The 14,596-nt window shown below is 46.0% G+C and overlaps 1 pseudogene; it reads right to left on the reverse strand.

Moving 5' to 3' along the window:
- Positions 1-13,497: 13,497 nt before the first annotated feature.
- Positions 13,498-13,666, reverse strand: LOC148142230 (U2 spliceosomal RNA; annotated as a pseudogene).
- Between the last annotated feature and the right edge of the window lie 930 nt (positions 13,667-14,596).

Genomic DNA, 14,596 nt, shown 5'->3' on the forward strand with positions numbered 1-14,596 from the left:
TCCTCGGCCTGGCGCGGTGTCCTCTCGGCCCGACGCGGTGTCCTCTCGGCCCGGTGTGGCGGTCTCTCGGCCCGGCGTGGCGGTCTCTCGGCCCGGTGTGGTGGTCTTTCGGCCCGGCGTGGCGGTCTCTCGGCCCGGTGTGGTGGTCTCTCGGCCCAGTGTGGCGGTCTCTCGGCCCGGCGTGGTGGTCTCTCGGCCCGGCGATGCGGTCTCTCGGCCCGGCGTGGTGGTCTCTCGGCCCGGCGTGGCGGTCTCTCGGCCCGGCGTGGTGGTCTCTCGGCCCGGCGTGGCGGTCTCTCGGCCCGGCGTGGTGGTCTCTCGGCCCGGCGTGGCGGTCTCTCGGCCCGGTGTGGTGGTCTCTCGGCCCGGTGTGGTGGTCTCTCGGCCCGGCGTGGTGGTCTCTCGGCCCGGCGTGGCGGTCTCTCGGCCCGGCGTGGTGGTCTCTCGGCCCGGCGTGGCGGTCTCTCGGCCCGGCGTGGCGGTCTCTCGGCCCGGCGTGGTGGTCTCTCGGCCCGGTGTGGTGGTCTCTCGGCCCGGCGTGGTGGTCTCTCGGCCCGGCGTGGCGGTCTCTCGGCCCGGTGTGGTGGTCTCTCGGCCCGGTGTGGCGGTCTCTCGGCCCGGTGTGGCGGTCTCTCGGCCCGGCGTGGCGGTCTCTCGGCCCGGCGTGGTGGTCTTTCGGCCTGGCGTGGCGGTCTCTCGGCCCGGTGTGGCGGTCTCTCGGCCCGGTGTGGCGGTCTCTCGGCCCGGTGTGGCGGTCTCTCGGCCCGGCGTGGCGGTCTCTCGGCCCGGCGTGGTGGTCTTTCGGCCTGGCGTGGCGGTCTCTCGGCCCGGCGTGGCGGTCAGCATGACCTCAGGCTGCTCTTCTGGCCTTGAGTTGAAGGCCGACACGGTCTGGAGACTAGGTGCTGGCATGGACTGTGTTGGAAGGACTGTTTTTCTGAACTTATATTTCTTCATTTTTCTAACTTTGGTTTGCCTAAAAAATATGTGTTTATAAATCTGTAGATAGGTTCCTTTGTACCGAAGATGGCACTGTAAGTGGTGACTTGTAAACTTGTCACCGCACTCACTTGAGTACACGTGAGAATAAAGCTAATTCTAACAAACAATTCTCTTCATTTTTTTATACACTTATAGAAGCTTTCACTACCTGCTTTTATACTTGCTTTGTTTTATTTTGTAATTTATTTTTGCTCTTTTTACATCTTTTTAAGTAACTCTTTTGTGATCTTTGAAAGTTTCCCAATCTTCCGGTATGCCACTCACATTTGCAATATGGTCTGCTTTAGCTGTTGTGTTTATATTATCCTTAACCTCCTTGTTTAGTGACTAGTGGAGTGCCACAAGGATGGGTGCTGGGTCCACTACTTTTCATCATTTACATAAATGATTTGGATGTGATCATAAGAGGTATAGTTAGTAAGTTTGCAGATGACATCAAAATTGGAATTGTGGTGGACAGCAACACCTCAGATTACAATGGGATCTCGATCAGATGGGCCAATGGGCTGAGAAGTGGCAGATTGAGTTTAATTTAGATAAATGTAAGGTGCTGCATTTTGGGAAAGCAAATCTTAGCAGGATGTATACACTTAATGATAAGGTCCTCAGGAGTGTTGTTGAACAAAGAGACCTTGAAGTGCAGGTTCATAGCTCCTTGAAAGTAGAGTTGCTGGTAGATAGGATAGTGAAGAAGGTGTTTGGTATGCATTCCATTAATCGTCAGAGCTTGGAGTATAGGAGTTGGGAGGGCATGTTGCGGTTGTAAAGGTCGTGAGTTAGGCCACTTTAGGAATATTGCGTGCCATTTTGGGCTCCTTCCTGTCAGAAGGATGTTGTGAAACTTGAAAGGGATCAGAAAATATTTAAAAAGATGTTGCCAGGGTTAGAGGATTTAAGCTAGAGGGAGAGGTTGAATAGGCTGGGGCTGTTTTCCCTGAAGCGTCGAAGATTGAGGGGTGACCTTATAGAGGTCTATAAAATCTTGAGGGGCATGGATAGCGTAAATAGACAAGGTCCTTTCCCTGAGGTGGGGGAGTCCAAAACTGGAGGGCATACTTTTAAGGTGAGAGGGGAAAGATATAAAAGAGACCAAAGGGCCAACTTTATCATGCAGAGGAGGGTATGTGTATGGATTGAGCTGCCAGAAGAAGTGGTGGAGGCTAGTACAATTGGAACAATTAAAAGGCATCTGGATGGGTATAGGAATAGGAAGGGTTTGGAAAGTTATGGGCCAAGTGCTGATAAATGAAACTAGATTAGATTACTTACAGTGTGGAAACAGGCCCTTCGGCCCAACAAGTCCACACCGACCCGCCGAAGCGCCCATACATTTACCCCTTTTAACGTAACACTACGGGCAATTTTAGCATGGCCAATTCACCTAACCCACACATCTTTGTGACTGTGGGAGGAAACCGGAGCACCCGGAGGAAACCCACGCAGACACGGGGAGAACGTGCAAACTCCACACAGTCAGTCGCCTGAGTTGGGAATTGAACCTGGGTCTCTGGCGCTGTGTGGCAGCAGTGCTAACCATGCTGGGATATCTGGTCAGCATAGATGAGTTGCACCAAAGGGTCTGTTTCCGTGCTGTATGACACTACGGCATTGAAAAGTTTACAACTGTAGCCTGAACAGTTTTAGCAAAGAATAATCAAGAAAGTTAGCAGATTGCTGGCCTTTATATCTAGAAGACCAAAGTAGAGCAATGCAAAAGTTATGCTGCAACTGTACAAAACCCTGGTTAGACCCGACTTGGAGGATTGTGAGCAAAAGTTTAAGAATTATTTAGATCCTTAGTAAGGATAGGAAGGCCTAGGAGGGAACACAATGTAGGTTTAAAGAATGATACCATAGTTTCAGGTGACAAATTATGAGGTGAGATTATCTAAATTAGGTCTGTATTCTCTAAATTTATGAGGTTAGAACTGATCAGTTGGAAGTGTTTCAGGTATTAACAGAGAAAGACAGTGTAGATAAGAATAAACTATTTCCATTTGCTGGAGATTTTTTAATTTGTTCATGGGACATTGTTGTTACTGGCCCAGTCAGCATTTCATGTCCATCTACAATTGCCAAGAGGGCAGTTAGGGTCAACCATAATGCTGTAGGTATGGAGTCTCATAGAATAGAATACAAAACCTGCAATGTGGAAGCAGGCCATTCAGCCCATCGAGGTCACACTGCCCCTCCAAAGAGCATCCCACCCACACCCACACCCGATCACCATGCATTTCCCATGACCAACCCACACATCCCTGGGCAATATGGGCAATTTAGCATGGCCAATTCACCTAACCTACATATCTGTGGGAGGGAACCAGGGCACATGTAGGCTAAACCATGTAAAGATGTCAATTTCCTTTCCTAAAGGAAGTTACTGAACCAGGTGGACTTTTCCTGACAATTAACAAAGGTTTCACATGCACCATTAGACTCTTGATTGCAGATTTTGACTGAAGTCACATTTCACCATCTGTCTGGGTGGGAACATTGCCTGCCCTTCTGGTTTAATTACCTAGCAACAATGTCACAAAGCCTACATCACCCCTGATTCCAGAGCCGGGGGCGTAGTCTAAGAATCAGGGCCACACCGTTTAGGAGAGATGTTCAGAAGCGCTTCTATGTGCAAGGGTGGCAGGGCTTGGGAACTCTCTTCCACAAACAGCAGTGGATGCTGGATCAGTTGTTAATCTTAAATCTGAGATGTTTTATTGTTAAGCAAAGTTATTAAGCGATCAGACCAAAGGCACCTCTTTGAATGCAATAATAGGTTCAAGGAGCTGAGTGGCTGACTCCTTTTCCTATGTTCCAATACAAGCGATGAACAGTGATTGGATGGGTTGAGCTCATTTTCCTTGGAGAGGGGACTGAGAGGAGACATTGAGGTACATAAACTTAAGAGAGGCATATACAGAGGAGATGAAAGGATCAATAACCAGGGGGCATCGACCTTAGAGTCACAGAGATGTACAGCATGGAAACAACATAAAACATAGAACACAGAACAATACGGGGCAGTACAGGCTATTTGGCCCACGATGTTGTGCCAACCTGAGGTACCGACCTGAAGCCCATCTCACCTCCACTATTTCATCATCATTCATATATTTATCCAATGACCATTTAAATGCCCTTAAAGTTGGCGAGTCTACTACTGCTGCAGGCAGTGTGTCCCACGCCCCTACTACTCTCTGAGTAAAGAAACTACCTCTGACATCTGCCCTATATCTATCACCCCTCAATTTAAAGCTATGTCGCCTTGTGCTAGCCATCACCATCAAAGGAAAAAGGCTCTCACTGTCCACCCTGTCTAATCCTCTGATCATCTTGTATATCTCTATTAAGTCATCTTTTATCTTCTTCTCTCAAACAAATACAACCTCAAGCCCCTCACCTTTCCTCATGAGACCTTCCCTTCATCCTAGGCAAAATCCTGGGAAATCTCCTCTTTCCAAAGCTTCCACATCCTTCCTATAATGCGGCAACCAGAGCTGAGTGCAATACTTCAAGTGCAGCTACACTAGAGTTTTGTACAGCTGCAGCATGACCTCACAGCTCCAAAACTCAATCCCTCTACCAATAAAAGCTAACACACTGTACACCTTAACAATCCTAAGAACCTGGATGGCAACTTTCAGGGATCTATGCACATGGACACCAAGATCTCTCTACAAATCCAGGAATCTTACCATTAGCCCAGTGCTCTGTATTCCTGTTACTCCTTCCAAAGTGAATCACTTCACACATTTCCGCATTAAACTCCATTTGTCACCTCTCCGCCCAGCTCTGCAGCTTAGCTATGTCGTTCTATAGCCTGCAACATCCTTCCACACTGTCCACAACTCCACAGGGTTTAGTGTCATCCACAAATTTACTAACCCATCCTTCTACTCACTCATCCAGGTTATTTATAAAAATGACTAAAAGCAGTAACCTTTCGGTCCAACTCGCCCACGCTGACCAGATATCCTAAATTAATCAAGTCCCATTTGACAGAACTGGGCCCATATTCCTCTGAACCTTTCCTATTCATATACCCATCCAGATGCCTTTTACATGCTGTAATTGTACCAGCCTCCAGTACTTACTCTGGCAGCTCATTCCACACATGCGCCACCCTCTGCATGAAAACGTTGCTCCTTAGGTCCCTTTTATATCTTTCACCTCTCACCCTAAACCTATGCCCTCTAGTTCTGGACTCCCCCATCCCCAGGGAAAATACTTTTATCTATTTACCCTATCCATGCCCCTCATGATTTTATAAACCTCTATAAGGTCACCCTTCAGCCTCCGACGCTCCAGAGAAAACAGCCCCAGCCTATTCAGCCTCTCCCTATAGCTCAAATCCTCCAACTCCGGCAATATCCTTGTAAATCTTTTCTGAACCCTTTCAAATTTCATAACATCTTTCCGATAGGAGGGAGACCTGAATTGTGCACAATATTCCAAAAGTGGCCTTAGATAAGGGGCAGTATGTTTAGTGGGGATGTGAGGAATATTTTTCACTCAGATTGCAGTAGGAATCAGGGACTCACTACCTAGCAGGATGGTACAGACAGAAACCCGTATAATTTTTCAGAATTTTCTAGATGTACACTTGCATTGCCAAGCCAAATGAGGCAATGGGCCAAGTGCTGGAAAATGAGATTAGAATAGTTAGGTGTTTTCTTTTCAAGAGCACAGACTCAATGGGCTGAAGAGACATACATAGAACATAGAACTCAGAACTTTGCAGCACAGTACAGGCCCTTCAGTCCTCAATGTTGCACCGGCCTGTGAAATTAATCTGATGCCCACCTAACCTATACCGTTCCATTACTATCCATATATATGTGCAATGCTCATCTAAATGCCCTTAACGTCACTGAGTCTACTACTGTTGCAGGCAGGCCGGTCCACACCCTTACTACTCTCTGAGTAAAGAAATTACTAGAGTCAAAGAATCATAGAGATGTACAGCATGGAAACAGACCATTCGGTCCAACCCGTCCATGCAACCAGATATCACAACCCAATCTAGTCCCACCTGCCAGCACCTGGCCCATATCTCTCCAAATCCTTCCTATTCATATACACATCCAAATGCCTCTTAAATGTTGCAATTGTACCAGCCTCCATCACATCCTCTGGCAGCTCATTCTATACACGCACCACCCTCTGCGTGAAAAAGTTGCCCCTTAGGTCTCTTTTATATCTTTTCCCTCTCACCCTAAATCTATGCCCTCTCGTTCTGGACTCCCCGACCCCAGGGAAAGTACTTTGTCTATTTATCCTATCCATGCCCCTCATAATTTTGTAAACCTCTATAAGGTCACTCCTCAGCCTCCAGAGAAAACAGCCCCAGCCTGTTCAGCCTTTCCCTGCAGCTCAAATCCTCCAACCCTGGCAACATTCTTGTAAATCTTTTCTGAACCCTTTCAAGTTTTACAACATCTTTCCGATAGGAAGGAGACCAGAATTGCACGCAATATTCCAACAGTGGCCTGACCAATGTCCTGTACAGCCACAACATGAGCTCCCAACTCCTATACTCAGTACTCTGACCAATAAAGGAAAGCATACCAAACGCCTTCTTCACTATCCTATCTACCTGCGACTCCACTTTCAAGGAGATATGAATCTGCACTCTAAGGTCTCTTTGTTCAGCAACACACCCTAGGACCTTACCATTAAGTGTATAAGTCCTGCTAGCATTCGCTTTCCCAAAATGCAGCACCTCACATTTATCTGAATTAAACTTCATCTGCCACTTCTCAGCCCATTGGCCCATCTGGTCCAGATCCTGTTGTAATCTAAGATAACCCTCTTCGCTGTCCACTACACCTCCAATTTTGGTGTCATCTGCAAACTTACTAACTGTACCTCTTATGCTTGCATCCAAATCATTTATGTAAATGACAAAAAGTAGAGGGCCCAGCACCGATCCTTGTGGCACTCCACTGCTCACAGGCCTCCAGTCTGAAAAACAACCCTCCACCACCATCCTCTGACTTCTACCTTTGAGCCAGTTCTGTATCCAAATGGCTAGTTCTCCCTGTATTCCATGAGATCTAACCTTGTTCATCATTCTCCCGTTGGGAACCTTGTCGAACGCCTTACTGGAGTCCATATAGATCACATCTGCTGCTCTGCCCTCAATACATGTACATCCTGTCCCTCAGGATTCCCAACAACAACTTGCCCACCACCGAGGTCAGGCTCACTGGTCTATAGTTCCCTGGCTTGTCTTCACTGCCCTTCTTAAACAGTGGCACCATGTTTGCCAACCTCCAGTCTTCCAGCACCTCACCTGTGACTATCGCTGATACAAATATCTCAGCAAGAGGCCCAGCAATCACTTCTCTAGCTTCCCACAGAGTTCTTGGGTACACCTGATCAGGTCCTGGGGGTTTATCCACTTTTAACCGTTTCAAGACATCCAGCACTTCCTCCTTTGTAATCTGGACGTTTTGCAAGATGTCACCATCTATTTCCCTACAGTCTATATCTTCCATATCCTTTTCCACAGTAAATACTGATGCAAAATATCCATTTAGTATCTCCCCCATTTTCTGTGGCTCCACACAAAGGCCGCATTGCTGATCTCCCTCGTTACCCTTTTGTCCTTAATATATTTGTAAAAACTCTTTGGATTCTCCTTAATTCTATTTGCCAAAGCTATCTCATGTCCCCTTTTTGCCCTCCTGATTTCCCTCTTAAGTATACTCCTACTTCCTTTATACTCTTTTAAGGATTCACTCGACCTATCCTGACATATGCTTCCTTCTTTTTCTTAACCAAACCCTCAATTTCTTTAGTCATCCAGCATTCCCTATAGTTACCAGCCTTCCCTTTCACCTTGAGAGGAATATCCTTTCTCTGGATTCTTGTTATCTCATTTCTGAAGGCTTCCCATTTTCCAGCCGTCCCTTTACCTGTGAACATCTGCCTCCAATCAGCTTTTGAAAGTTGTTGTCTAATACCATGAAAATTGGCCTTTCTCCAATTTAGAACTTCAACTTTTAGATCTGGTCTATCCTTTCCATCACTATTTTAAAACGAATAGAATTATGGTCACTGGCCCCAAAGTGCTCCCCAGTCACCTGCCCTGCTTATTTCCCAAGAGGTTGTCACCTTCCCTAGTAAGTACATCCACATACTGAATCAGAAAATTGTCTCGTACACATTTGAGAAATTCCTCTCCATCTAAACCTTTAACACTATCGCAGTCCCAGTCGATGTTTGGAAAGTTAAAATCCCCTACCATAACTACCCTACTCTACAAAATTCCATGCAAGGACTGCCACAAACACTACGTAGGACAAACAGGAAGAAAGTTAGCCACCAGGATACACGAACACCAGCTAGCCACAAAAAGACACGACCCTCTCTCCCTCGTAGCCCTACGAGGATGAAAAAAACCACCATTTCGACTGGGACAACACATCTATCCTGGGACAGGCGAAGCAAAGACATGCCAGAGAATTCCTAGAGGCCTGGCACTCCAACCACAACGCCATAAACAAACACATAGATCTAGATGCCATCTATCAACCCCTCAGAAAACAAACAGGAAATGACATCACCACAAACCCCAGGAACCCCATCCAGGAGAAAGATACAAATAGAAAGCAGGAGACAACAGCTTCGCTTCACTTGGAGGTCGCCACTGATGATGTTACCTAGCCAGGAAATGAAACGCCTGGATATCAAACCTACAGCTTAGTGAGCAAATCTACACCCTAAACTACCCTATTATTCTTATCACCCCTCAATTTAAAGCTATGTCCCCTCGTGTTAGCATTCACCATCTGAGGAAAAAGGCTCTCACTGTCCACCCTATCTAACCCGCTGATTATCTTCTATGTCTCAATTAAGTCACCTCTCAACTTTCTTCTCTCTAACAAAAACAGCCTCAGTTCCCTCAACCTTTCCTTGTAAGACCTTCCTTCCATATGAGGCAACATCCTAGTAAATCTTCTCTGAAACCTCGTCCAAACCCTTATCAGTGTCTTGTACAGCTAATGCATGACCTCGTGGCTCCAAAACGCAATCCCCCTACCAATAAACGCCAACACACCATATGCCTTCTTAACAACCCTATCAAACTGGGTCACAACTTTAAGGGATTTACACACCTGGACACTGAGTTCTCTCTGTTCATCGACACTTTCAACATTTTTACCAATAGCCCAGTACTCTTCATTCCTGTTGCTTCTTCTGAAGTGAACCTTCCACATTAAACTCCATTTGCCACCTCTCAGCCCAGCTCTGCAGCTTATCGATGTCCCTCTGTAACCCACAACATTCTTCGGCACTATCCACAATTCTGCCTACCTTTGTGTCATCCACAAATTTACTAACCCATCGTTCTCCACCCACATCCGGATCATTTATAAAAATGACGAACAGCAGTGGCCCCAAAACAGATCCTTGTGGCACACCACTGGTAATTGACCTCCAGGACGAACATTTCACATCAGCCACCACCCTCTGATTTCTTTCAGTTCGCCAATTTCTGATCCAAACTGTTGCCCTTTTCCATTGTGAATACTGACAAAAAGCGCTTCCCTGTGTCCTCAGATTCCACACACAACTTCCCACTACTATCTTTGATGGGCCCTAATCTTAGTCCAGTCATTCTTTTCTTCCTGATATACCTATGGAAAGCCATAGGATTTTCTTTGATCTGATCCGCGAACAGCTTCTCATGACCCCTCCTGGCTCCTCTAACCCTATCCTTTGATCTTTTCTGTCTAACTTATGACTCCCAATCCCCGAAACTGAGCCTTCACACCTCATCATCACATAAGCCTTCTTCTTCCTCTTGACAAGAGCTACAACTTCTTTAGTAAACCATGGTTCTCTCTCTCGACAACTACCTCCCTGCCTGATAGGTATATACTTATCAAGGACCCACAGTAGCTGTTCCTTGAATAAGCTCCACATTTCAAGTGTGTCCAGCCCCTGCAGTTTCCTTCCCCATCCGATGCATCCTAAATCTTGCTGAATCACATCATAATTGCCTTTCCTCCAATTATACCACCTTCCCTGCAGTATATACCTATCATGCCCTATTGTGAACGTAACTGAACTGTAGTCACTATCGCCAAAGAGACCTCTTCTCTGTGCAGGAGAACATTGTGACTCTCTGACAAGTTTAGATTTGACACTGTTAGACTGACGCATGCAAATGTCAACACTGTTACTTTTACAAATACTAAAGTGAAATGTGTCTATTTTTCAGTAATTCTGTACTCACCAGATTATGTCAGACCAACATTGTTGAGTTTGGTGCAATTTTGGCGAGTGGCTGAAGATCGAGGGCAGTCTTACAGAAGTGTCGCATTGTCCGTCCATTCTGAGACCCCAGTCCCCATGAACACACTCCTGCCTTGACACAGGCACTGTGACTCCACAGTGGAGCTGAGCACGGACCACGTTGGTGTTTTCCAAATCCTAGTAAATACCATACACTGTTTTCCAGCTGTCACTGAACTGTCTCCTGTCTGCCAGAGCTTTGAGAATTTCTAGGTACTAACAGAGAAGTTCTGTGCTCTGAAAAAATAAGCATTGAATCATAACAAATCACAGCAATAACTCACATTGTTTACTGATGAGTATTCATCTAATTAATTGCACATCTGGCATACCCACATATAAATCAGCCCATTAAATCCTCATTTATAGCTACCCCCAGAATCTTGACCCTGACCTGGTCCTGGAGAGAGTGACCTACAGCCTGCAGCCAAATGACACAAAGTGCTTCCACCAGCCAACACACTGTCAAACGTAGTCATTCATTATTCTGTCTGAATGTGACATAATTCAGAAAAACCAGCATGAATGTCTTATGGCAATTAGTACTCGATATTGGGGAGGTGATGCCCTAGTGATATTATTACTAGACTGATTTGGAGATGCCAGTGTTGGGCTGGGGAGTACATGAACCACCGGATGAAGGAGCAACGCTCCAAAAGCTAATGTGCTTCCAATTAAACCTGTTGGACTATAACCTGGTGTTGTGTGATTTTTAACTATTGCTAGACTGTTAATCTAGATACCCAGGTAATATCCCAGGGACCTGACTTTAATCCGACCATGGCAGATGGTGGAATTTGAATCCAATGAAAATAGAGTCATAGAGATGTACAGCATGGAAACAGACCCTTCGGTCCAACCCGTCCACGCCGACCAAATATCCCAACCCAATCTAGTCCCACCTGCCAGCACCCGGCCCATGTCCCTCCAAACCCTTCCTATTCATATACCCATCCAAATGCCTCTTAAATGTCGCAATTGTACCAGCTTTCACCACATCCTCTGGCAGCTCATTCCGTACATGTACCACCCTCTGCGTGAAAACGTTGCCTCTTAGGTCTCTTTTATATCTTTCCACTCTCACCCTAAACCCATGCCCTCTAGTTCTGGACTCCCCGACCCCAGGGAAAAGACTTTGCCTATTTATCCTATCCATGCCCCTCAGCCTCCGACGCTCCAGGGAATACAGCCCCAGCCTGTTCAGCCTCTCCCTGTAGCTCAGATCCTCCAACCCTGGCAACATCCTTGTAAATCTTTTCTGAACCCTTTCAAGTTTCACAACATCTTTCCGATAGGAAGGAGACCAGAATTGCACGCAATATTCCAACAGTGGCCTAACCAATATCCTGTACAGCTGCAACATGACCTCCCAACTCCTTTACTCAGTACTCTGACTAATAAAGGAAAGCATACCAAACGCCTTCTTTACTATCCTATCTACCTGTGACTCCACTTTCAAGGAGCTATGAACCTGCACGCCAAGGTCTCTTTGTTGAGCAACACTCCCTAGGACCTTACCATTAAGTGTATAAGTCCTGCTAAGATTTGTTTTCCCAAAATGCAGAATTAAGAAAAAATCTACAAGTAAGAGTCTGTCAATGATCATGAATCCATTGTTGAAAAAAACATATTTTATTCACTAATGTCCTTCAGGGGAGGCAACTGCCATCCTGACCTGGCCTGGTCTACATGTGACTCCAGACCCACAACAAGCTGCTTGGTTTTTAACTGCCTCTGGGCAATTAGGAATGGGAAATAAATGCTGGCCTGTGCCTTCATCTCATGATGAAAAACAAATTGATTTTGTTTAAATTTTCAATGATAAGGAGGGAGAATACATCAGGTTAGTGTAGTTGATGAGTGAACATGGATTTCATAATTCCAGATTCCAGCATCCGCAGTAATTTGCTTTTATACTTTTATGGATTTCATAATGACTGACAATTTGAACATCAGAAATCTCCAAACTTACGGAATCAAACAGTGGTCACATGATTTTAAACTGGATCAGGAAAAGGAAACAAACAGAAGTGTTAAACAGACTAGGTGCTCTTGGGTTAATACCTTCAAATCCCACCCTGAAGTCCCGTTTGATTCACTGATGTCCCCGAGGGCTGGGAACCTGCGTTCTTACCTGGGTGAATCCAGCCTCTCAGGGTCGTGGTTGATAATAAAGTCTCAGACCCGTTGTTAACGCAGTGCAACAGTTTATTTGAGTTTAAAACTCCAGGATCCTGGACAAGTTAGAAAGGAAGGAATATTAATATGCTGTAAATAATTAATGAATTATTGTAAGATTATTATTGCATCCCTTTCTGAATTTCGACAGTACCTGTTTAAGATCTTTCTGCAAACACAACAGGAGGTTTTTACCTGAACAGAAGAACCCGTGATTCCAGGAGTGTCGGCCCAGGAGACAGGACCATTCGGAGGCTGATGCTCCACCGAGTGGATCCATCCACAGAGTCCCGAGATTTAGCCAGAGTGAGCTGTGCCCGGGGAAGCCCAGCAGACACCAACACTTAACAGCTGCCAGGATGACACTGAGATCCGGCGCCCCATAGTCTGACCCGATCCCTCAGAGCATTTACTCTGAAACAGCAGGTCGGAGGTTATAGTCGAGAGTGTGATGCTGGAAAAGCACAGCACCCCAGGGTGTAAAATCTTCATCATTGGAGGTCACTTTAGGGTTTATGCCCGAAACGTTAGTTTTCCTGCTCCTCGGAGGCTGCCTGACCTACTGTTCTTTTCCAGCGCCACTCTAACCTTGACACAAAGGCTGACAATAGAAACATCCAATAGAGCACCACGCCCAACAACTGAATAAACCTCCCCCCGACTTGGCTTTGTTTCAAAATATTAACAAGTTGTTAGCATAATGTCCTTGGGGGAGGGGGTGGGGAGACGGATAGACTTGCACCAGCACCAAGCTGGATTCTGAATAACGGTCACTGGGTTTGAAACACTGCTTTGTTTGTGCAGATGCTGCCAGATCTGCTGAGTTTCTCCAGCAATTTGTGGTTTTGTGTGCGCACGTGGTAGGTATGTTTTGTGCAAAATTTGGGGTTTGAGTTGCAGACCGACGCAAAGAGAAATGAAGCAGCTTACAAACTTTAAAAAGAAAGTGTGGTTCACACGCGCAGGCAAAGCACCAAAAACCTGAGCCATATACATGTTCTGAGATTTATAGATGAGGGGTGCACCGTTCCCGGAGGTACTGCAATACCAGGTCGATGCGTGGAGTGGACGGAGCAAGCCCCTATTCCATCTCCCTGCTCCACAAATCAATTTAATAGATGGTCCCCAGATAAGGGACCTATCAGATATTAAACTGATAATGGAATTCTTTTATCTCAAAAATCCACTTTGTTCATAAAATCATTTATAAGTACATACAGAGGTTCTAAATTTGTTCTGCACGTTCTTTGCAGAGAAAAACAAATGATGCATTCCTCAAAGCATCCGTGCTGTTGCAAAAACAAAGGTATTTCCGACTCATACAGGAAACAATTTATGTTCATTTCAATGCAACAAGAGTCTGCTAACTGAACAGACCCTCATAAAGCCCTTAGACGGCGGTTTTTCCCCACTGCATCTTGTCAGTAGCTGCCCTTGTCCCAAGCTTCAGTTTGTCCCTCTTGATGTTGTTTTGAACTTTGGAAAGCACCAATCTGCAACACTCGGTCAAGGTCAGCTCCTTGTCACTGGAAAACCAACAAGTTTCAGAGAGACTACAAAGCAAATCTATGGTTTGCCAGGCAGTGCATAGGTGTTCTGCTAAATGTTTTTTTAACTAGGTAAAAACAATGACTGCAGATGCTGGAAACCAGATTCTGGATTAGTGGTGCTGGAAGAGCACAGCAGTTCAGGCAGCATCCAAGGAGCTTTGAAATCGACGTTTCGGGCAAAAGCCCTTCCTGCTGAAGGGCTTTTGCCCGAAACGTCGATTTCAAAGCTCCTTGGATGCTGCCTGAACTGCTATGATTTCTAACTGTCTGCTCAGAAAACTATCCACAGGATCAACCCTCTCAAGATGTTACATGCTGACCCCTGCCTGATGGACTTGTGTTCAAGACTGTTTTTCTTAAAAGCCTTCGCTGGAGGAACAGCTGATACAAATTGTCCAACTACTTGGAGTGTTCTGCAGAAACAAGATCAGACTTATCCTTCACAACATAAATTCTTTACAGTGCGGATAGAGGCCTCTCAGCCAGTTAATTCTGCACTGACCCCTCAAAGGGCATCCCATCCAAACCCAGTACCCCACATTATCTCCGTATCCCAGCTGTTA

This window comes from Chiloscyllium plagiosum, unplaced genomic scaffold (assembly GCF_037043375.1).
Source record: "Chiloscyllium plagiosum isolate Xiang-an unplaced genomic scaffold, Cpla_swu_hap1 HiC_scaffold_30, whole genome shotgun sequence".
Lineage (NCBI taxonomy): Eukaryota > Metazoa > Chordata > Chondrichthyes > Orectolobiformes > Hemiscylliidae > Chiloscyllium > Chiloscyllium plagiosum.